Consider the following 22,566-nt stretch of genomic DNA (forward strand, 5'->3'; position numbering starts at 1 on the left):
TAATGCCCATTCTCCATTTACCCCATCCCCCACCCACCCCCTCTCCAGAGATCCTCAGTTTGTTTCCTAGAGTTAAAAGTCTCTTATGGTTTGCCTTCCTCTCTGTTTTTATCTTTTTATTTTTCCTTCCCTTCCCCTATGTTCATCTGTTTTGTTTCTTAAATTCCACATATGAGTGAAATTATATGGTATTTGTCTTTCTATGACTGAAATAAATCTGCATTTATCTTAAAAGAAATGGTTTAAATACAAAAAAGTAACTGCAGAATGCACAAGACATTCCTGGGCAAAAAAATAATTATATCCACAATAGTATTAATTTCTATAAATCCCTATCTTATAAAATGATACAACTTTATGATGAAATGAGAAATACTGTACTTGTAAACAAGGAGACTCAATATAGCAGAGATGTGAAATCTCTCTAATAAATCTAAAAATTCAATTGCAAACCTAATCACAATCACAGTGTAATTTTTCATGAAGTTTTAGAAACTCAGTCTCAAGTTTGTTGGATACCAACATTGTCTTTCTCTTCTTGGCCTTCAGTTGGCTCATTTGCTTCTTCCTCCAATTGGCCCTCATGGAAGGGAGGGATCAGACAGAGTGGAACTATGGCCGGGGGATACCATTCCCTCTTCAACTTTTGTAAACCTCACTGACCCACTGATTTGCACTGGTCAGTTTTCTCCAACTGCAAAGCCAATGATACTTATAAAAACATATCACTTAAATATTCTGAGTTACTTACTGTTGGTCATATGTTTCTTTTTTCTCCTACTTCATCCCTGATCTTTCTTTCTTGTTATACCTATTCTCTAATAGTTTCTTAAATGTCAGTGTTCCTCATTTCTGTCCTAGATCTCTCCTTGTTTCTTTTCCTCTTTGCTCCCCTCCTTTTCTTCCTTTTTGTTCCCTTCCTTTCTCTTCTCCTTTCAATCTTTGTACCTCCTCTACATGGTCTCATCCTTTCCTAAGATTTACCCACTATGTGATCTTGATCTCATCTTCAGACCTCTTTCCTCAGTCATTGCCTACTGAACATCTCTACATTTATGTCCCATAGGTACTTTGAGCTTGTTCAAAACAGACTATGTAATTTTCCTTCCAAACTTACTTCTCATCCTTCATGTTCATCTTGGTAATGGCCTCCCCATCCAAGTATTCATCCCAGCCAGATACTTCGCATTATCCTTGCTTCTTTTTGTTTTTAATCAATCTGATTGTGCCACTCTTATTGGCTCACAGGCTAAAATCCAAGCTCCTGGAATATCACACAAAAAGTTCCATGATCTGAGACTGCTGACTTCTCTCCAGCCTGATTTCTTACCATCCTCACTCCCTACATATGGGCATCCACACTCATTGGAATGTGCCTTATGTTGTACATTGGTGCTTTTTGCTGATACTGCCCTTTTTGAGGGAATCTTCTACTCGCATTTGCCCATCTTTTTTTTTTTTTTTTTAAAGATTTTATTTATTTATTTGACACAGAGAGAGAGATAGAGAGAGCACAAGCAGGGGGAGCGGCAGGCAGGCAGAGGGAGAAGCAGGCTCTCTGCTGAGCAAGGAGCCCGATGCGGGGCTCGATCCCAGGACCCCGGGATCACGACCTGAGCCGAAGGCAGCTGCTCAACCGACTGAGCCACCCAGGCGCCCCTGCATTTGCCCATCTTAAGAATGTATGCCTTTAAAGACTTACCTAAAGTTTTTGTGATATTGCCATAAAACTATTCCTGTTCTCACAAGTAAAATTAACAGCTTTTTTAAAGGTCTTCTGTGTTCTGGGAAGACTTATTTTTACAGCACCAAAAGACTTATTTATTTGTCTTCCTCATTAAACAATAAGGTCCTTAAGGATTAATTATGCACAGGATTAGTCATACTGGAAGCCCTCAATGAATGTTTATGGAATGAATGAGTGAATTAGTAAACGAATGAGAATAAATAACTAAGCATAACTAAACTGATGAATGCTCCCACTACAAAGGCAAAAATCATTTTTTTGTCTCAGTGGCCATCTGAAAATCCATAGTATCACTACATGGATTTGGGAGTGGGCAGTTTGGGTGACAGAAAAGTTATGCTTTTCATTGTATTATCCCACCTTCAAGCAGCCAAAGAACTAATATATTTGAAAAATTTTGAAAGAGTACCAAGTTATGCAGTACTAACTATGAATGGACTGGAAGTCCAGAAACAAGAAAAATGTGTGTGTGTGTGTGTGTGTGTATCTCCATGCCTCCTTAGGATTTCATGTAGGAGCAGCAGGAAGGATGGGAACAATCTAGAAAGTAGAATGAGCAATATCTCTTTTTAAAGGAGCAAGCAAGCAAAGCAACTACTAAAAATTCTCATTATCCGGTAAGCTAAAAAGTTCAATGCTCTTCACAAATACAAATAGTGATATTTAAATGTGATATTTAAACATGAAAACAATGAATCATGGATCACTACATCAAAAACTAATGAGGTATTGTATGGTGACTAACATAATAAAATAAAATAAAATTTAAAAATAAATAATACAATTACAATTTTATAAAGATTTTATTTATTTGAGAGAGAAAGAGAGAGAGAGAGAGAGAGAGAGAGAGAGAGAGAGCATGTGCACACAGAGGGAGAGGGAGAAGCAGGCTCCCTGCTGAGCAAGGAGCCCAATGCTGGGCTCGATTCCAGGACCCTGGGATCATGACTTGAGCCGAAGGCAGACACCCAACTGAGCCACCCAGACACCCCTACAATTTCAATTTTTAATTTCAAATATAATTTCACTTGTAGTTCTACATATAGAAGAAGCTAAGTATGAGAGGGGGTCATTTATGGGGTGTTGGAAGCAGAGAAAGGATGACAGAACTTCTTAGATCTAACAGGCCAGGAGATGATCTCATCTCAGGAATCAGGAGATCTAGGCACTCATAGAATGTAGGAGTTGACAGAGACCTTAAACATTCATCCAGCCTATCTCATTACCCAGTATCCTTGACAGATCTTGAGGTCGTTCAGCCTCTGCCAGGACATGACCAATAATGGGAAGCTGATTATCTCACAAGGGAAAAGAAGATGGGGAAATCATTCTAAGCACAAAGAAGAAAAGTTATGTTTGGAAAAATGCCAGGGTAACAGAATGGGCCTAGTGATGGGGATATTCTGAGAGAAGATACGCTCACATTTGGACATGCTGAGTTTGAAAGGATATCGGTAAATTTATTAAAGATTTTTATTTATTTATTTATTTCAGAGAGAGAGAATGAGAGACAGCATGAGAGGGAGGAAGGTCAGAGGGAGAAGCAGACTCCCTGCCGAGCAGGGAGCCCGATGCGGGACTCGATCCCGGGACTCCAGGACCATGACCTGAGCCGAAGGCAGTCGCTTAACCAACTGAGCCACCCAGGCGCCCAAGGATATCGGTAAATTTAAAGGGAGCTGGACTGTGGTCCTGCACAGTGCTAATCTAAGTTTAAGTGAAAGATTAGACTCCTGTAGGGAAAGATTCATATAGAAGCAGGAGTTGGAGTTATGGGGGCAAATACAGAAGTTTATTTTAAAACCAACTTGTCAGTAAGAAAAAGTACAAGAGGCGTGTCTTGTGGGAGAAAGAAGTCACAGGCTCCAGGAATGAAGAAATGATTTCATATGCTTGATGAGAAGTACCCAAAATGTACTTGGATATTTGGACTAGTGTACTTGAAACAGTCTGTTTTAAAAGTGAAAGGATCTGTTATTTCTTTTCACTAGGTAGAAGTCGGTGTAAAAAATCTGCTTTGTAATGGCATAAGATTGCTTAGCATGAATTAAATCACAGAAAATCTAAAATATATAATGGAACCAACTTACTTAGAATGCAATCAAATTCATACAGAGTGCTGAGATACCTAGCTGAATAATGTTTCAATCCCCACACTTCTGTCATTTTCATTTTGAAAGTTACATTGAGGAAAAAAAATAACTCCCCTGAGTATTTTTATGATATTTTTGGTTAGTGAAACAGTAATCTCAGCAAAGTTCACTTTTGGTATCAGAAAGCAGAATTTCAGGTTGTTTTGGCCTAATTGCCATTTAATACCAAAGTCAATACTTATTAGCACTTATTTCTATTGAGAAAATAGTCATTTATGCTTTTATTTATTTTTTTTTAAAGATTTTATTTATTTATTTGACAGAGACATAGCGAGAGCAGGAACACAAGCAGGGGGAGTGGGAGAGGGAGAAGCAGGCTTCCCGCAGAGCAGGGAGCCCGATGTGGGACTCGATCCCAGGACCCTGGGATCATGACCTGAGCTGAAGGCAGACGCTTAACGACTGAGCCACCCAGGCGCCCCTCATTTATGCTTTTAGATATTGTGTTATGGCGTGCTGAAGTATCATATGTTTCTAGCATATTATGGAATGAAATTCCAGACAAAGGTAGAATATTTACTAGAAAAAAGGTCACATTCAGCAGTCTCTCAGATATTACACATCTATATAGGCCTAAATTTAAAAATGTGAAAGTGATATAATAGATTATATGGGCCTTTCTACTAACAATTGGCTAATTTTAAAGCCTATTAAAAATTATATATGTGTTAGTCTTTACTATTATTGAGAAAAATTGAGATTCTACTTTGCTTTTTTAAATTTTTAAAAAAAAATTTAAATTTTATTTTATTATGTTATGTTAGTCACCATACAATACATCATTAGTTTTTGATGTGGTGATCCATGATTCATTGTTTGTGTATAACACCCAGTGCTCCATGCAATACGTGCCCTAGTTAATACCCATCACCGGGCTAACACATTCCCCCACTCCCCTCCCCTCTAGAACCCTCAGTTTGTTTCTCAGAGTCCATAGTCTCTCATGGTTCATCTCTCCCTCTGATTCCCCCCCTTCAATTTCCCCTTCCTTCTCCTAATGTCCTCCATGCTATTCCTTATGTGCCACAAATAAGTGAAACCATATGATAATTGACTTTCTCTCCTTGACTCATTTCACTTAGCATAATCTCCTGCAGTCCCATCCATGTTGATGGAAAAGTTGGGTATTCATCCTTTCTGATGGCTGAGTAATATTCCATTGTATATAGGGACTACATCTTCTTTATCCATTCATCTGTTGAAGAGAATCTCGGCTCTTTCCACAGTTTGGCTATTTGTGGACATTGCTGCTATGAACATTGGGGTGCATATGGCCCTTCTTTTCACTACATCTGTGTCTTTGGGGTAAATACCCAGCAGTGCAATTGCTGGGTCATAGGGTAGCTCTATTTTTAGTTTTTTGAGGCACCTCCACACTGTTTTCCAAAGTGGCTGTACCAACTTGCATTCCCACCAACAGTGTAAGAGGGTTCCCCTTTCTCCACAACCTCTCCAACATTTGTTGTTTCTTTCCCTGTCCATTTTTACCATTCTAACTGGTGTAAGGTGGTATCTCAGTGTGGTTTTTATTTGAATTTCCCTGATGGCTAATGAACATTTTTTCATGTATCTGTTAGCCATTTGTATGTCTTCTTCAGAGAAGTGTCTTTTCCTGCCTTCTGCCCATTTTTTGACTTGATTATTTGTGAGACAGGAATCCATCAAAATCCTAGAGGAGAACACAGGCAGTAACTTCTTTGACATCAGCCACAGCAACTTCTTTCAAGATACATCTCCAAAGGCTAGTGAAACAAAAGCAAAAGTGAGCTTTTGGGACTTCATCAAGATAAAAAGCTTCTGCATAGCAAAGGAAACAGTCAACAAAACAAAGAGGCAACCCACAGAATGGGAGAAGATATTTGCAAATGACACTATAGATAAAGGGCTGGTATCCAAGATCTATAAAGAACTTCTCAAACTTAACACCCAAGAGATTCTGCTTTGTATTATAAAGTTAATCTATGGTCACTTTATTATATTTATAAAATGTTTTACTAAGAGGAAAGCCATTAGCTATATTAACTCTGCAAGGGGCTATAAAGTCTCTTGGTATTTAAGTCAACACATCAGAGATCAGCAAGGTAATAATCAACAGGCTAGTCATTGCAAGGTTAGGGAATTAGACCAAACCTCAGTGGCAGACATAGATCCCAGCATGAAGTGAACATCAGTTTTCTACAACAAACACTCCAACAAATATCATTTCCTTTGATAAACATCCATGATCCCACAATGGAAAACTTAACAACAAGAAAAAAACAAACCTTTTGGTATTATCTAAAAGTTTTGCCCTATCTAGACTATGATGGAATATTATGCAGCAATCAAAAAGAATTAAATCTTGCCATTTGCAACGGTGTGGTTGGAACTAGAGGGTATTAGGGTAAACAAAATAAGTCAGTCAGAAAAAGACAAATACCATATGATTTCACTCATATGTGGAATTTAAGAAACCATACAGATGGACACAGGGGAAAGGAAGGAAAAAGAAAATAAGAGGGAAACAGGAAGGCAAACCATAAGATGACTCTTAACTATAGGGGAAAAAACTGAGGGTTGCTGGAGGGGAAGTGGGTGGGGAGTTGGGGTAACTAGGTGATGAGCATTAAGGAGAGCACTTGAAGTAATGAGCACTTGGTGTTGTATGCAACTGATGAATCACTGAATCTACCTCTGAAACTAACAATACAGTATATGTTAATTAAAATAAATTAAAAAACCATAAAAAATAAACAGACTGAGTGTTCTGTAGTTCCTAGAGTATAGATCCTTTACCTCTTTGGTTAAGTTTAGTCTGAGGTATCTTATGGTTTTTGGTGCTATTGTAAATGGAATCGATTCTCTAATTTCTCTTTCTACAGATGCATTGTTAGTGTATAAGAAAGCAACTGATTTCTGTGCATTGATTTTGTATCCTGCCACATTACTGAATTGCTGTATGAGTTCTAGTAATTTGGGGGTGGAGTCCTTTGGGTTTTCCACATAAAGTATCATGTCATCTGTGAAAAGAGAGAGTTTGACTTCTTCTTTGCCTTTGTTTGAATACTTTTATTTCTTTTTGTTGTCTGATGGCTGTTGCTAGGACTTCTAGTACTATGTTGAACAATAGTGGCGAGAGTGGGCATCCTTGACGTGTTCCTGATCTTAAGGGAAAGGCTCTCAGCTTTTCCCCATTGTTGATGATATTCACTGTGGGTTTTTCATAGATGGATTTTATGAACTTGAGGAATGTTCCCTCTATCCCTATACTCTGAAGTTTTAATCAAGAAAGGATGCTGTATTTTGTCAAATGCTTTTTCTGCATCAATTGAGAGGACCATATGGTTCTTCTCTCTCCTCTTATTAATGTGTTCTATCACACTGATTGATTTGTGAATGTTGAACCACCCTTGCATCCCGGGGTTAAACCCTACTTGGTTGTGGTGGATGATCCTTTTAATGTATTGTTGGATCCTATTAGCTAGGATTTTGTTGAGGATTTTGGAATCCATGTTCATCAGGGATATCAGTTGAAATTCTCCTTTTTTGATGGGGTCTTTGCCTGGTTTGGGGATCAAGGTAATGCTGGCCTCATAGAATGAATCTGAAAGCTTTCCTTCTGTTTCTATATTTTGAACCAGCTTCAGGAGAATAGGTATTATTTCTTCTTTGAATGCTTGGTAGAATTCCCCAGGGAATCCATAAGGCCCTGGACTCTTGTTTGAAGAAGACGCTAAAAGATGGGAAAACATTCCATGCTCATAGATCGGAAGAATAAACATTGTTAAAATGTCTATGCTACCCAGAGAAATCTATACCTTCAATGCTATCCTGATCAAAATTCCAATGACATTTTTCAAAGTACTGGAACAAACAATCCTAAAATTTGTATGGAATCAGAAAAGACCCCGAATCACCAAGAAAATGTTGAAAAAGAAAAACAAAGCTGGGGGCATCACGTTGCCCAATTTCAAGCTATATTACAAAGCAGTGATCACAGCTTGGTACAGGCACAAAAACAGACATATAGACCAGTGGAACAGAATAGAGAGCCCAGATATGGACCCTCAACTCTATGGTCAAATAATCTTCGACAAAGCAGGAAAAAATATGCAATAGAAAAAAGACAGTCTCTTCAATAAATGGTGCTGGGAAAATTGGACAGCTATATACAGAAGAATGAAACTCGACCATTCTCTGACACCATACACAAAGATAAACTCAAAATGGATGAAATACCTCAATGTGAGACAGAAATTCACCAAAATCCTAGAGGAGAACATAGGCAGTAACCTCTTTGACATCGGCCACAGCATCTTCTTTCAAGATACATCTCCAAAGGCTAGTGAAACAAAAGCAAAAATGAACTTTTGGGACTTCATCAAGATAAAAATCTGCATAGCAAAGGAAACAGTCAACAAAACAAAGAGGCAACCCACAGAATGGGAGAAGATATTTGCAAATGACACTACAGACAAAGAGCTGGTATCCAAGATCTATAAAGAACTTCTCAAACTCAACACAGAAAAAACAAATAATCCAGTCAAAAAATGGGCAGAAGACATGAACAGACACTTCTCTGAAGAAGACATACAAATGGCTAACAGACACATGAAAAAATGTTCATCATCATTAGCCATCAGGGAAATTCAAATAAAAACCACATTGAGATACCACCTTACACCAGTTAGAATGGCAAAAATGGACAGGGAAAGAAACAACAAATGTTGGAGAGGTTGTGGAGAAAGGGGAACCCTCTTATACTGTTGGTGGGAATGCAAGTTGGTACAGCCACTTTGGAAAACAGTGTGGAGGTGCCTCAAAAAATTAAAAATAGAGCTACCCTATGACCCAGCAATTGCACTGCTGGGTATTTACCCCAAAGACACAGATGTAGTGAAAAGAAGGGCCATATGCACCCCCAATGTTTATAGCAGCAATGTCGCAATAGGCAAACTGTGGAAAGAGCCGAGATTCCCTTCAACAGATGAATGGATAAAGAAGATGTGGTCCCTATATACAATGGAATATTACTCAGCCATCAGAAAGGATAAATACCCAACTTTTCCATCAACATGGATGGGACTGCAGGAGATTATGCTAAGTGAAATAAGTCAAGGAGAGAAAGTCAATTATCATATGGTTTCACTTATTTGTGGAACATAAGGAATAGCATGGAGGACATTAGGAGAAGGAAGGGAAAAATGAAGGGGGGAAATCAGAGGGAGAGATGAACCATGAGAGACTATGGACTCTGAGAAACAAATTGAGGGTTTTAGAGGGGAAGGGGGTTGGGGGATGGGTTAGCCCGGTTATGGGTATTAAGGAGGGCATGTACTGCCTGGAGCACTGGGTGTTATATGAAAACAATGACGCGTGGATCACCACATCAAAAACTAATGATGTATTGTATGGTGACTAGCGTAACATAATAAAATAAAATTAAAAAATAAAAATAAATAAACACACTGATAAACACTTTTTAAAAATGACAACATACAAAATAAGTATAGATTCAACTTAAAATTTATCATAAAGGATATGTATTTTCAAACCTTCTCTTGTCTTTCTAAACAAAGTCTAATGGTTAATTAAGCACTTAATCTCAAAAGCAACTGCTTTCTCCAAGGCTGAATTCAAGATATCTGAAGTTTACAATTTTCTTATTCCACTTAATGATGTAAAGAAGTTTATTTGGACATGAACATTACATTTAGACAAAATGCAAATATCAGGTAACACTTTCTAGCAGTAGTAATAATGAATAAGTAAAGAAAGCAAGAGGAAATTTTGGAGGTGATGGATATATTATGGCATAGATTGTGGTGATGGTCGTGGATGTATACTTATTACCAAACTCATCAAGTTATATACATTATATATGTACAGTTTTTTAAAATGCCAATTATATCTTAAAGTGGTTTAAACAAAAAGAGTAGTTAAAAAAAGAGCAGGCTTCTTAAAAGGTAATGAAGCTTATTTCACTGGAAGTGACAAATGGCCTTCCAGGAAGGTTGCGGAGAGGATGTTTAATATCCCATTCAATTATGAGATTCAGAAAGTGCCAGCCCAAGGTGCCATAAGCACCAACAAAGGACCTTAGCCTTACTTTCAGATGCTGGTGACTCAGGAATCCTACTGTTTCTTTACACACCTTTTATAACTGGGTACCATTAAAATTGTATTTAGGGAAAGTTATAGTTGTATATCTCTTAACCTTAATTCATAGAAATGTGTATAAGGTGAACCGTAATGTTGATTAAGGCACTAACTTGAGGTTTTGATTCTTTGTCTCTTCTCCCAACTCAGGCCTTACTTATTTCTTCCTGTGTCCATACTTCTGCTTCTGAATTCCCATGTGGGTACAGGCATAAAACTAGAGAACCTGTTACTGAAAGAGTAAATATCCTCCACTCAACAACCACAAGACTTCCTTCTGAATGTCAACTTTCTGCTTCCAGAATAGACTGCCTGAAGTCCATCTCCTCTCCACTTTAGTCCGAAGAAGCGGTTAAAGAATAGCAGGAAGCTGGGAGACCCACACTCTGGGGGCAGGGGGAAAAGGTGCCCTTTGTTTTGCTTTTGTTCCTCTCCAGGTGGTCCAAGTGGAAACAAGTGCTACACAGCTTATGGGGTAGCTCAGAGCTTCCTTACTGACAATTACAGAGCAGTGGAGAGAAAAAGGTATGTCCAAGGACTGCAAGTTAAGAGGAACTTAAAGGTAACTGGGAAAGATTAACTAGAGTATACTCTGCTTCATATACTCTCTGCTGCTTTCCACCCCAACTCACCCCCAAGGTGGTTCTCCAGAGGCAGCAGCTGCTAAAGTTGAGCAAGGTGAATTAGGGAGAGTACCATCTTAGGGAAAGTACCTTCAAATCACCCACATGCCTTCTGCTACCTTCTTAAGAATATAAACTTCTAGTATCTTTTCTAAGGCTGGTCTTCCTGGAGTGACCATAGCTTCATTTTAGTCATACTATTATTTATCCCATGTACAAACGAGAACTATTTCTGTGTTCATGTCTAACTCGAGCAAGCTAGGAATTTAAAGTATGGTCTGTGCCCTTTGAGAAATGCACCTCTCAAAAATTTTGTTTCAGATTTCTTACTTTTGCCCTTCTAGACCATGGGTGACTTACCGGAGTGACCACACAATGGCCCCTTGCCTTCTAGCTTCTAGTTGGTGTTGGCCAATGGAGATCCTGGAGGAGATCAGAGCAGGGAGGAGAGCATCTTTCCTTTAGACCCAACTGTATTGGTACTAGCTGAGTCTCAGCCATCATTATTCCTCTTTAGATGGCCCTTTCTATTCAACTCTCCTTCTGGCTTCAGGGCTTTCAGTATACATAGGAGTGGTAAAAGCTTCCTTGTTACAGGGCAGGAATAAACTCCACTTTCCTTTGTGGTTTCTTGTCCACTTTTATAAATAGGCTCTTGTTAAGCCCCACTCAAATATCCTAATTTCAAAATATTCTAATCATGTTTTCTGTTGGAACCTTGAAACAAATATCAATCTTACATAAAACAAACTATTTAAGAGAAAATATTATATTAATGTGTTAGTAAGAACTGTGTATTTCAGAGATGCAGAAATTGATGAAGAATCTTACTGCAAGGTTTCAACCAATCCCAACAGCCACCATGGCATGGAAATATTATTTGTGGTACAGGTACAGCTCCTATATCCCTAAAGTATCCTAACTAGGGCTCTAAGCACAATATTAAAGAGCCTTTAGTTTGGTTTTGTTATTGCTTGTCCTTGACATTTTCTTTTGGAATGAAACCCTCCTACAGAGATGTAGGATAGCATTCAAAGTTACAGCTACAGTGGGATGCAGTGAACCAGGTATTTTCTTCTCTGAGCAGGAAGTATTTGAATGCTCCAGGAGTTCTTCTCTCCTTTGGATGAGTATGCCAAACGTGGTGGCAGAATAGGGGCGTTGGAAGGGCAAGTACACTCCTGAAAAGCAAAATGGCATATGGAATCTCTTCCCATGCCCAATTTATTCTCCTTATTGTGTTTAGGGCTTGATCTTGCTTTTAAAAAAACAGGCTAAAAACAACCTAAAAGCCTAACCATTATGGTCCAGCAACACAGTGAAGTATGCAGGATAATTGTGAAAATTGTGCAAAGTTTATGTTTATGATATAAAGTAAAATGAATAAAGCAGAACATTAGGTATATATGAGTCATGGTTACAACCCTAATATATATTTATACATGTATTATTACATATATTACATATATATGTAATAATATATACATATATTATTAAAACTCTAATATAAATATATACATATTTACAAACATGGGTAAATTATGGAAGGATGAAATAAAAAAAGAAAACAGTGTGTTAAAGTGATAGGATTATGGGTATTATTATTATTATTTTTTTTTGGTTAACCTTAAAGTAAAGCCAACAATAATAATAGACAACTTATTGAGGAGTTACTATGTACCACACTGTTCTACACTCTTTATGTGTATTAACTTGTTTAACCATCACACCTACTCTGTGAGTAAGTAGCTTTATTTTCCTATTTTACATTTGAGAAAATTGAAGAACAAAGAGGTAACTGACTTTTCCACAGTCAACTGGCTTCTGAGCATCAGAAGAACAAGTAGTCATGCTGATACCAGAGCTAATAGTCACTTAAGCTATTGTTTCAAAGAAGAGGAAAGTGAAGAGAGTAAGAGTAAGTCCCTCTGTTTAGATCAGCCAGCTACTAAGTGGCAGAGCTAGGACACATACCCAGCTTACTTATGAATAACGCTTGGACCTAAAACCAAATCCTAGACCTAATAGTCATAACCAACCCCAAAATAACTTTCTTGCCCTGATTCTATGGTCTGAAGCACCTTACAGTTCAGCCACCGTAGCTTTCTCACTACTCTTGCCAGTTCTGCCTGCCTAGTGGCTGCTCATAAAGCTGCCTCCCTCTGGCCCATGGTCTCAAACAAACTTTAAAGAGAAGGGTTGGTCATTGCAGCAGCAAAGAGGTCAGAGTTCTCATTTTCATGCTCCTGAATCTGAAGGCATGATTCTGATGTGAGGGTTCTGAGTCTTGTAGTTGTGTGATTCTGAATCAATCACATTATCCTCAGAGCATTCTCATTAGTGACAGGACTGGACCAAATGGTCTCTGAAATCCCCCCCCCCCCCTGCTTCTCATGCACAATGTATTGCATTATTTGTGACTCCCTTTGGAAGGCCTGAGATTTTTCAGTCCCAATCAGATCCACTAAGTGAGTGATTCCTTGCCCCTAAATTCCTTTTGCTTAATTTCCCTAATTTCCCATTGCCCTTGGCAGCCCTAGGCCTCTTCTGGGCTTTATGAGTAAATCACACATTACACATCAAAACTTTACTACCCTATGTTTTTTTCCCACTGGGTCCTGTGCTTATCTGTGACAAAAGATGGTTATATTTTACCATATGTTAGAATTTTAGTTTTCCTGTTAATACATTATTTCTTCCAAGAAACACAATGCCTTAACTCTTTTAAACTATCTACACTGTAAAAGGTTAATATCCCCCAATATTTTCATTCTTACAGATCATAAAAAAGTCCACTGACTTACAGGATATTAATCTTGAAAGTGCCAATATTTTATTTGTATGTGGTAGAAAGAAGACAATGAATTTGCTAGCATGTTATTGATTTATTAAGTCAACAAACATCTATTTACTGAACAGTTACTATGTGCCAGGCACCATGGCTAGGTGAAAGAAGACAAAAATGAATAAGGAAAGAAATATATACTCAAGGGTTCATGGTTTAAGGGAAAGACAGATATGCATAAATTATATTTTGTGCCATAATGCACCAACACACATGAACGAGTGACAAACCACTTGGGGACATCCAAAAAGGCTTCACAAAGGAAGAGGCATTTGAGCTGAAAGCTTCCTCTGAGTTTCACCCCACAGACCGTGTTCAGTGACTCTTTTCCCCACAGTTATGGGCAGGAGTTGACAGGAAGATAGATCAACTAGTGTGGGTGAAACCATAAAGTTTCCCCCTCACTTTTGAGTGGCAAAGGGGTCCTCTAGAGGGAGCTACATGATTGTGTGAGAGGAGCAAGCCACCCTCTCTGGTGTGTTTGGTTAACTCCTTAATCATGAAACATTTTTGTTTTAATGACAGTTGTCCCCAGATCCCAAATCACTGTGTTTATATTGTCAGTGATCTTATAAATCTGACTCTTTCTTTCTAAGTAACTTTTACTTGATGGAAGTGAAACCTGAGTTGGCTAATAGTACTTAATGTACGTAACAAATCCAGATCTTTCCATGAAATTTAATGTAAGGGCTCCTGTGGGCAAAGTTCCTTCTTCTTTGAATGTGGACTCTCATACAAGATTGGCCTTATCTCTGCAGGTGTTTTCTGAAGGAAAAAACAAGTCTCTGATGCCTTTCTGTGAATTCTTGTTATTTCAGAGCACAGTTCTTTCTTTTCTGCTTTTCTTTTTTTTTTTTTTTTTTTTTTTAAAGATTTTATTTATTTATTTGAGAGAGAGAGAATGAGAGAGAGCACGAGCGGGGAGAGGGTCAGAGGGAGAAGCAGACCCCCCGCTGAGCAGGGAGCCCGATGTGGGACTCGATCCTGGGACTCCAGGATCATGACCTGAGCTGAAGGCAGTCGCTTAACCAACTGAGCCACCCAGGCACCCTCTTTTCTGCTTTTCTTAAAACACACACACACACACACACACACACACACACACACACACACACAAATTTATTCTTTCACAGCTTTGGAGACCAGAAGTCTGAGATAAAGGTGTTGGCAATTGGTTCCATCTGAGGGTCTCTTGTAGTTTTCTGGCAATCTTTGGTGTACCTGATCCTTGCCTTCATCTTCACATGACTTTTCCCTGTGTGCATGTCTGTCTCTAAACCTCCCTTTTATAGAAGTACAGCAGTCATATCGGATTAGAACCCACACTAATGACTGTATTTTAACTTGATAACTCCTGTAAAGTCCCTCTCTCCAAATAAGGTCAAATCCTGAGTTATTGGACATTAAGACATATAAATTTGAGAGGGACAAAATTCAACCCATAACAATGCCCAAGCTAGAAACCTTACTCTTAGCTATAAGTGTTCCCTCTCCCTCCCCAATCTTTAGCTATGTTTCATTGCTTCTCTCCATGTCTACCCCCGTAGTCTGTCATTTCCTCTCCAGGTGACCTCTGCCCCCCAAACTCACCTCCTCCAGCCAGTCCTCCCTACAAAAAGCTGTAGTCCTAAAACCATACAGTACTAGATTTGTTGCATTGTTATGGTTGCTCAAGGACACAGAGTGACTCACACAGAGTGACCCTCTAGTACTTCCAAAATCAACTTAGAAAGTCTCTGCCTTGTTCCAAAGCTCTCCATATCTCCCTGGTAAATTAGCACACTCTGGAGAGGTTAGCCAGAAAGGTTTCACATATACATCAAGTATATATTCTTGTTTCCAAATCTTCTTGCTATTTCCACTGACTAGAATGCCCTCTTCTACCTACCCCCAACTTGTACAAAGCATCAAAGCCAGCCTAAATTGCACTTCTTCAGTGATACCTTCCCTGATGTTTCCCTTCTTAGAATTTTACCAGGATTTTCTACAACCAGTATCTTACAGCTGTTTTTTGTTTGTTTGGTTTTGTTTTTGTTTTTAACTATTTTTTGTATGTGGAGGCCCTCCAAGCAAGCTGTGAGCTGCTTGAGGGCAGGACCATGACTGGCATTTCTCATATGTCCTCCTCTCTGCCCAACACAGGGCTGAGACATATAAGATATCAGGAAATGTTGGTTGAATAAAGCAATACATAAGTCAATGATCTGGTGAGTGAAAGAGGGACTGACTTAAGGACTTCATGAATGAATGATGATGCTAAGGGTAAGGTTCTGAACCTGCTGGGAGCGCCACTAAATATTCACTTATAATGATGAAGGGTGCCTCAGTGTGATGGAGGCTTCCTTCTTAAGGGGAATGCTGCACCTAGCTTTGTCCTTACTTGGAGGGTTGAGGTGAACATAGAAATGTCCTCTAGCTAATCAGAAAATGAAGAGAGGGCTGGAGCTCACCCCATCTCCCACTTTACACCCTGTAGCTCAAAGTTATTTTCAAAGAAGTATTATATTTTAGACCTCCACAGACACAGGAAGAGTGATTTAGATTTTCACGGGGAGGCTAGGGTGCAGTCTTTGGGGCATTGGGGTAGGTTTATTCACTTGTGCCCCTGACAACCATGGCTTATCAGGAGGCAGGTAAGGGAGTATTCTGATGTTTTTCAATGTGCTGACCAAAGGGCAAGGATTTAGCCCTGGCGATTGTTCAGGGTACTGTAAAAAAACATGGCTTAAGAACATCTTAACCGATGGGCTTCCTGATTACCTTTAGCAAGAGAGAAATAATAAAGATCATTGACCAAAGGGTAACCCCCAAGATCAGAGGTCATTGCTTATTCACATACTGTCTACAGCAGCCATCACCAGACTAGAGACAGATGCTACCTCACAATGAAAATGCAAGCAACATACACAAGCATTTAAAAGTCCCCAGAAGAGGGGTGCCTGTGTGGCTCAGTAGATTAAGTGTCTGACTTGGTTTCAGCTTAGGTCATTGATCTCAGGGTCATGAGATTGAGCCCCACATCAGGCTCTGGGTTCAGCATCAAGTCTGCTTGAGATTCTCTAACTCTCCCTCTGCCCCTCCCCCTGCTCATGCTCTCTGTCTCTCTCTAAAATAAGTAAATAAAATAAAATCTTTTAAATACATTAATAAAAAAAAAAAAGTCCCCAGAAGAAAGAAGGGCCACTCTCAGCTCATGATGGAAGCCCCAGATTCTGTGATGGGTGGAGAAGCCCTTGAGAGCCTATTGCTCTTGGGGTATGGGCAGAAGACAGAAATAAAAGGGCTGGCTCTCTCTCTGAAGGTCCTACTTTGGTTTGTGTTAGGACTAGAGTTGGAGAAGGTTGTAGCATCTAGCCATCAGAATAGGCCAGTGAAGGACCAGCATGGAAGGAGAAACAGCCATTTCTACTCTAAAGACAGGTCCAACCAGGGCCAGCTACATAATTTGCAGGCACTGTGCAAAATGAAAATGAGGGATTCCTTGTACAAAAAATATCAAAAAATATTTTTCAAAAAATCTCAAGATGGTGATGGCAAAGGACCAAGTGTGTGGTTCTTTTGAGCACAAGATCTTGTGTGACAACCCAGGATGCATGCTTGGGAAGCCAACCTTAAACCCAGTCCATGGAGGAGCACAATGTTCAGTATAAACTACTCACAGTAGCTTGGTTACACCCAAGCTTTCCTGTGTCAGAGCCTGTGTACTTGCAGTTGTTTCCACCTAGAACACCTTGAATACCTGTCATCCCTGCAGTGTACAGTTTTCCTCTTGGATGGTGGCTAGACTGTTTGCTAATAATAATTTATTAAGGGCACATTTTTATGTGTTATATCTAAACATAAAAATGTTCTTTAAGAAAAACAACTTTAGGGGCGCCTGGGTGGCTCAGTTGTTAAGCGTCTGCCTTCGGCTCAGGTCATGATCCCAGGACCCTAGGATCAAGCCCCACATCGGGCTCCCTGCTCCGTGGGAAGCCTGCTTCTCCATCTCCCACTCCCCCTGCTTGTGTTCCTGTTCTCCCTGTGTCTCTCTCTGTCAAATAAATAAATAAATAAAATCTTAAAAAAAAAAAAAGAAAAACAACAACTTTAACTTGCCATCTTGACTCTTGTTTGACAAAGTAAATTGCAGTGAAGCTCAGTGTGGATCATGTTGAGGTAAGAAATGAGCACTTCTAGTACCAGTGTAGGGAGTGAGAAGTTGACATCAGCTGCTCAGTGAACTGGGCCTGCAGCAGGGCCTGGAGGAAAGCAGAACTTAGAGAGGAGGGAGGAAGACTTCTGGGAGGAGGGAAAAATGGAGCCTGAAGACTCAAGATGGGAATGAATCTGTTTGTGCTAGGGCAGGCACAAGATGGTGGTGGCTACCCAGAATGGGAGGCAACTGAGGAACCAACAGAGACAGTGTTGATTGATCAAATTAATGTTAATTTTACTTACAACCAAGAGATGCTGTCATGTGGGTTGTGTGTGTATGTGCATATGCATATGTACATGTGCACATGTTTGCATAGAATCTGATCATTTTATGATGGATAATGCCTGAAAACTAGTGAGACAGTGGTGGTATTACATTACAATTTTGTACTCTGGTTTTAGAAACTTAACTTCAAATTTCAGCACTGCCACTTTTGAACTGGGTGACCTTGGCAAGATTCTGGGCCTCAGTTTCTTCAACTATAAAAAAAAGAATAATAATAGTATCCACATTTTAGAGTTGTTTGTGTGAGGATTAAATGAATTAATACATGTATTGTGTTTAGGTTACCAGGACATGGTAAATTCTCCACAAATGTCACCAATTATTATTGAGGTTAAATCATCATCATAGCAGGACATGATTTCTAAGTCAAATTGTTGTCTGAGATAGCTATAAGGGTGAGAATTACAAATTCTGTCTGTACTTTTTACCTTATGAATTTTTAAGAAGTGGAGCACCTTGGGGCATTCCCACTGACGAATGACTCCTACACATAGGCAGAGCACAATTTCCCTAGAACGTTGTGACTAGTCTTCCAGATCGGATGCCACTCAGAGGAACACCTTGCACGTTTCAAAAAAGTAACTTCCTTAATGCACATCTGCTTGGTTTTCCTTCCTCTCTCTCCTCTTTGTTTCCTTTTTCTAGTCTTACTTTAAATCTCTTGAGCATACTAACAAGATTGAGAAAATTCCCCCAGTCCCATTTTTAACTGCATCATGATTCAGCATACTTCTGATCATTCTTTTACTCTGGATGCCTAGATTTTTCTTGACCTTTTTAGGGACCTAATTTTATGTGCTTGTCCTTTGTGACTTACTGTGACACCAGAAATAGACTATGATGCTTATATTGTTGCCTCTTTTCCCCCCAAAGCCACACACTAAGGGTATTTGTGATATACTTAATATCTTCAGGAAAACTTTTTGTGGTTTACTAATCCCAGGTTTGGATTCAGAGGAAGCATAATTCTCATAAAATTAGTTAGATGCTGAGAGAATGTGTTCAAAACCACAAGGCAATTCAGAGATAAAATTGGAATTTGATTTCTAAAATTTCAATGCATTGAATTTCACCCAAGAACAAAATATCAGCAAATAGAAGATAGCCCACTTATTTTGTTATGGTGAAATTAAAAATCATATATTATCAGAAATTTCATTCTCCTTCTGCACTCTCTGGGGTAGATGCTTAGCTGAGGTTTTCTGTAATGAATGTGGTAAGAAGTAATAAGAAGAGATGTGGTGGGTAATATCAGGTGAATTTGTTTTGTTGTATTTTCTTCTAGAAAGGTGGTAGAGATCTTAATGGGAGAGAGAAACAAGAAATATTTTATTTCAATTTTTTTGAGCATAGTTGACACAATGTTACATTAGTTTCGGGTGTACAACATAATGATTCAACTCTATATGTTATCTATGCTCACCACTAGTAGAGCTATAATCTGTCACCATACAATGCTATTATAACATCATTGACTATATACCCTATGTCATGTCTTTTGTTCCCATGACTTATTCATTCCATAACTAGAAGGCTCTGTCTCCCACACCCCTTTGCCCATTTTGCTCTTCCCACTTTCCTCCTCCTCTCTGGTAACCATCAGGTTATTCTCAGTATTTATATGTCTGATTCTGCTTTTTGTTTGTTTAGTCATTTGTTTTGTTTTTTAGATTCCACATATGAGTGAAATCATGTGATATTTGTCTTTCTCACTTTGACTTATTTCACTTAGTATAATATCCTCTAGACAACAATGGCAAATGGCAAATTATCGCAAATGGCAAAAATCTCATCCTTCTTTATAGCTGTGTAATATTCCTGTGTGTGTGTGTGTGTGTGTGTGTGTGTGTGTGTGTATACACCACATTCTCCTTATCCATTTTTTTAATCAATGGACACTTATGTTGCTTCCATATTTTGGCTATTGTAAATAATGCTACAGTAAACAAAAAAGTTCATACATCATACATATTTTTGTTTTGTTTTGTTTTGTTTTTTAAGATTTTATTTATTTGAGACAGAGAGAATGAGAGAGAGAGAGCACATGAGAGGGGAGGGTCAGAGAGAGAAGCAGGCTCCCTGCCGAGCAGGGAGCCCTATGCGGGACTCGATCCAGGGACTCCAGGATCATGACCTGAGCCAAAGGCAGTTGCTTAACCAACTGAGCCACCCAGGAACCCCATCATACATATTTTTGAATTAGTGTTTACCTTGGGTAAATATCTAGTAGTAGAATTATTGGGTCATACGGTATTTCTATTTTTAATTTTCTGAGGAACCTACAATACAATCTTTATCCAAATACCAACAACCTTTTTTATTTAAATTCAATTAGCCAACATATAGTACATCATTAGTTTCAGATGTAGAGTTGTAATTCCTCAGTTGCATATAACACCCAATGCTCATTGCCAACAACATTTTTAACAGAACTAGAACATATAATATTAAAATTTGTATGGAACCACAAAAGACCTCAAATATCCAAAGCAATCTTGAGAAAGAAGAACAAAGCTGGAGGTATTACAACTCCAGATTTCAAGATATATAACAGAGCTGTAGTAATCAAAACAGTGTGGTCCTGGCACAAAAATAAACACACAAACCAATGGAACAGAATAGAGAGCCCAGAAATAAGCCCAGACTATATGGTCAATTAAGCTATGACAAAAAGGGCAAGAATATGCATTGGAAAAAGTAGTCTCTTCAATAAATGTTGGCTGGTAAAGCTGGACAGCTACATGCAAAAGAATGAAATTGGACCACTTTCTAACATCCTACACAAGAATAAACTCAAAAATGGATTAAAGACCTAAATGTGAGACCTGAAACAATAAAAATCCTAAAAGAGAACACAGGCAGTATTTTCTCTGACATCAGCCATAGCAACATTTTTCTAGATGTCTCCTAAGGCAAAGGAAACAAAAGCAAAGATAAACTAGTAGGACTACGTCAAAATGAAAAGGTTTTGTCCAGTAAAGAAAATCATCAACAAAACAAAAAGGCAACCTACTGCACAGGAGAAGATATTTACAAAAGATACATCCAATAAGGGGGTCATGTCCTAAATATATAAAGAACTTATAGAACTCAACACCCCCTCAGAAAAAACACCCAAATGATCCAATTAAAAAATAGGTAGAGGAATTAAATAAACATTTTTCTAAAGAAGACATTCAGATGACCAACAGGCACATGAAAAGATGCATAACTTCAATCATCATCAAGGAAATACAAATAAAAACCATAATGAGATATCACCTCACACTTGTCAGAATGGTTGAAATAAAAACACAAGAAACAACAAGTATTGATGAAGGTGTAGAGAAAAAGGAACCCCCATGCCCTGTTGGTAAGAATGCAAGCTGGTACAGCCACTGTGGAAAACAGTATGAAAAGTCCTCAAAAACTTAAAAATAGAAATGAAGTATTAAAAGACATTGTTTCTAGAAATATGAAAAGGTACCAAGAATTGGAGGACAATATAGAATTATTATTAATGTTGTTAAGGATTATAATGGTTGCTTGTGATGTCATCGTGTAATGAAATATAAGGAGAGAAATGTCATAATGCCTTAAATACCTGATATCTGAAATATTTTAGCAAAACTAAAATAAGGAAATGAGAAGAATAAAGATGGAGGACTCACACTACTTATTTCAAGAATTACTATATAGCTACACTAATTAAAATAGTGTGGTATTGACCTGAAGTTAGACAAAAAGATCAATGAATTACAGTAGAGTCCAGAAATAGACCTACACAAATATGGTCAATCAACTATCAACAAAGTACACAAACAGTTTGAGAAAGGAGAGTCTTTTCAACAAACAAACAGTGTTAGGATAACTGTACATCCATATGCCAAAAGATTAGCCTCAAGCCATACCTCATACCTGATACCAAAGATAACTCAAAATGGATTGTAGACTTACAGGTGAAACATAAACTATAAAACTTCAAGAAGAAAATATAATAACTGTTAACATTTTGGTAGGTGTTTTTGTACTATTCCATTCATATACAGTTGTATCAGATGGTATATACTGTGTTTGTAGCCAGCTTTTGGTCACTAAACATTGCATAATTAACATTTTTCCATTTCACTAAAAGTCTTCTCTTGCCTCTTCACTGAAGGCCATCATCAGAGTCTAGAAGTAGAGAAGAGATATAAGGGGATTCATCAAGAACTTGGGCTCCTTGATTGGGAATCTAGAAACACACTTGGTCCCCAGCTCATCTGTTCCATAGCGGTGGCCTTGGAATGAGGAACACTGACCTTTCTGCAATGACAAACCTCAGAATTGTTCTGGAAAGTCATGCACCTCAAAAGGATACTGAAATGAAAATACCTGAAAAGAAAGCTGTACTTCATGAGTCACCTGCTATAGCTGTGGAGGATGGAATCTTTCTGACATTGAGAGTATTTGGTCTTTTACCTTTAGCTTCATGGTTTGTGTTTTCCAGAACCATATACACTCCCTAATGTCTCTGTCTGTGCCTGTCACTATCTTATTTAAGAAAAACCCAAACCACATAAATTATAATAAACAAAGATATTTTGAATTCCACCCTT

The sequence above is a fragment of the Halichoerus grypus genome, chromosome 9 (genome assembly GCF_964656455.1).
Source record: "Halichoerus grypus chromosome 9, mHalGry1.hap1.1, whole genome shotgun sequence".
Taxonomy (NCBI): domain Eukaryota; kingdom Metazoa; phylum Chordata; class Mammalia; order Carnivora; family Phocidae; genus Halichoerus; species Halichoerus grypus.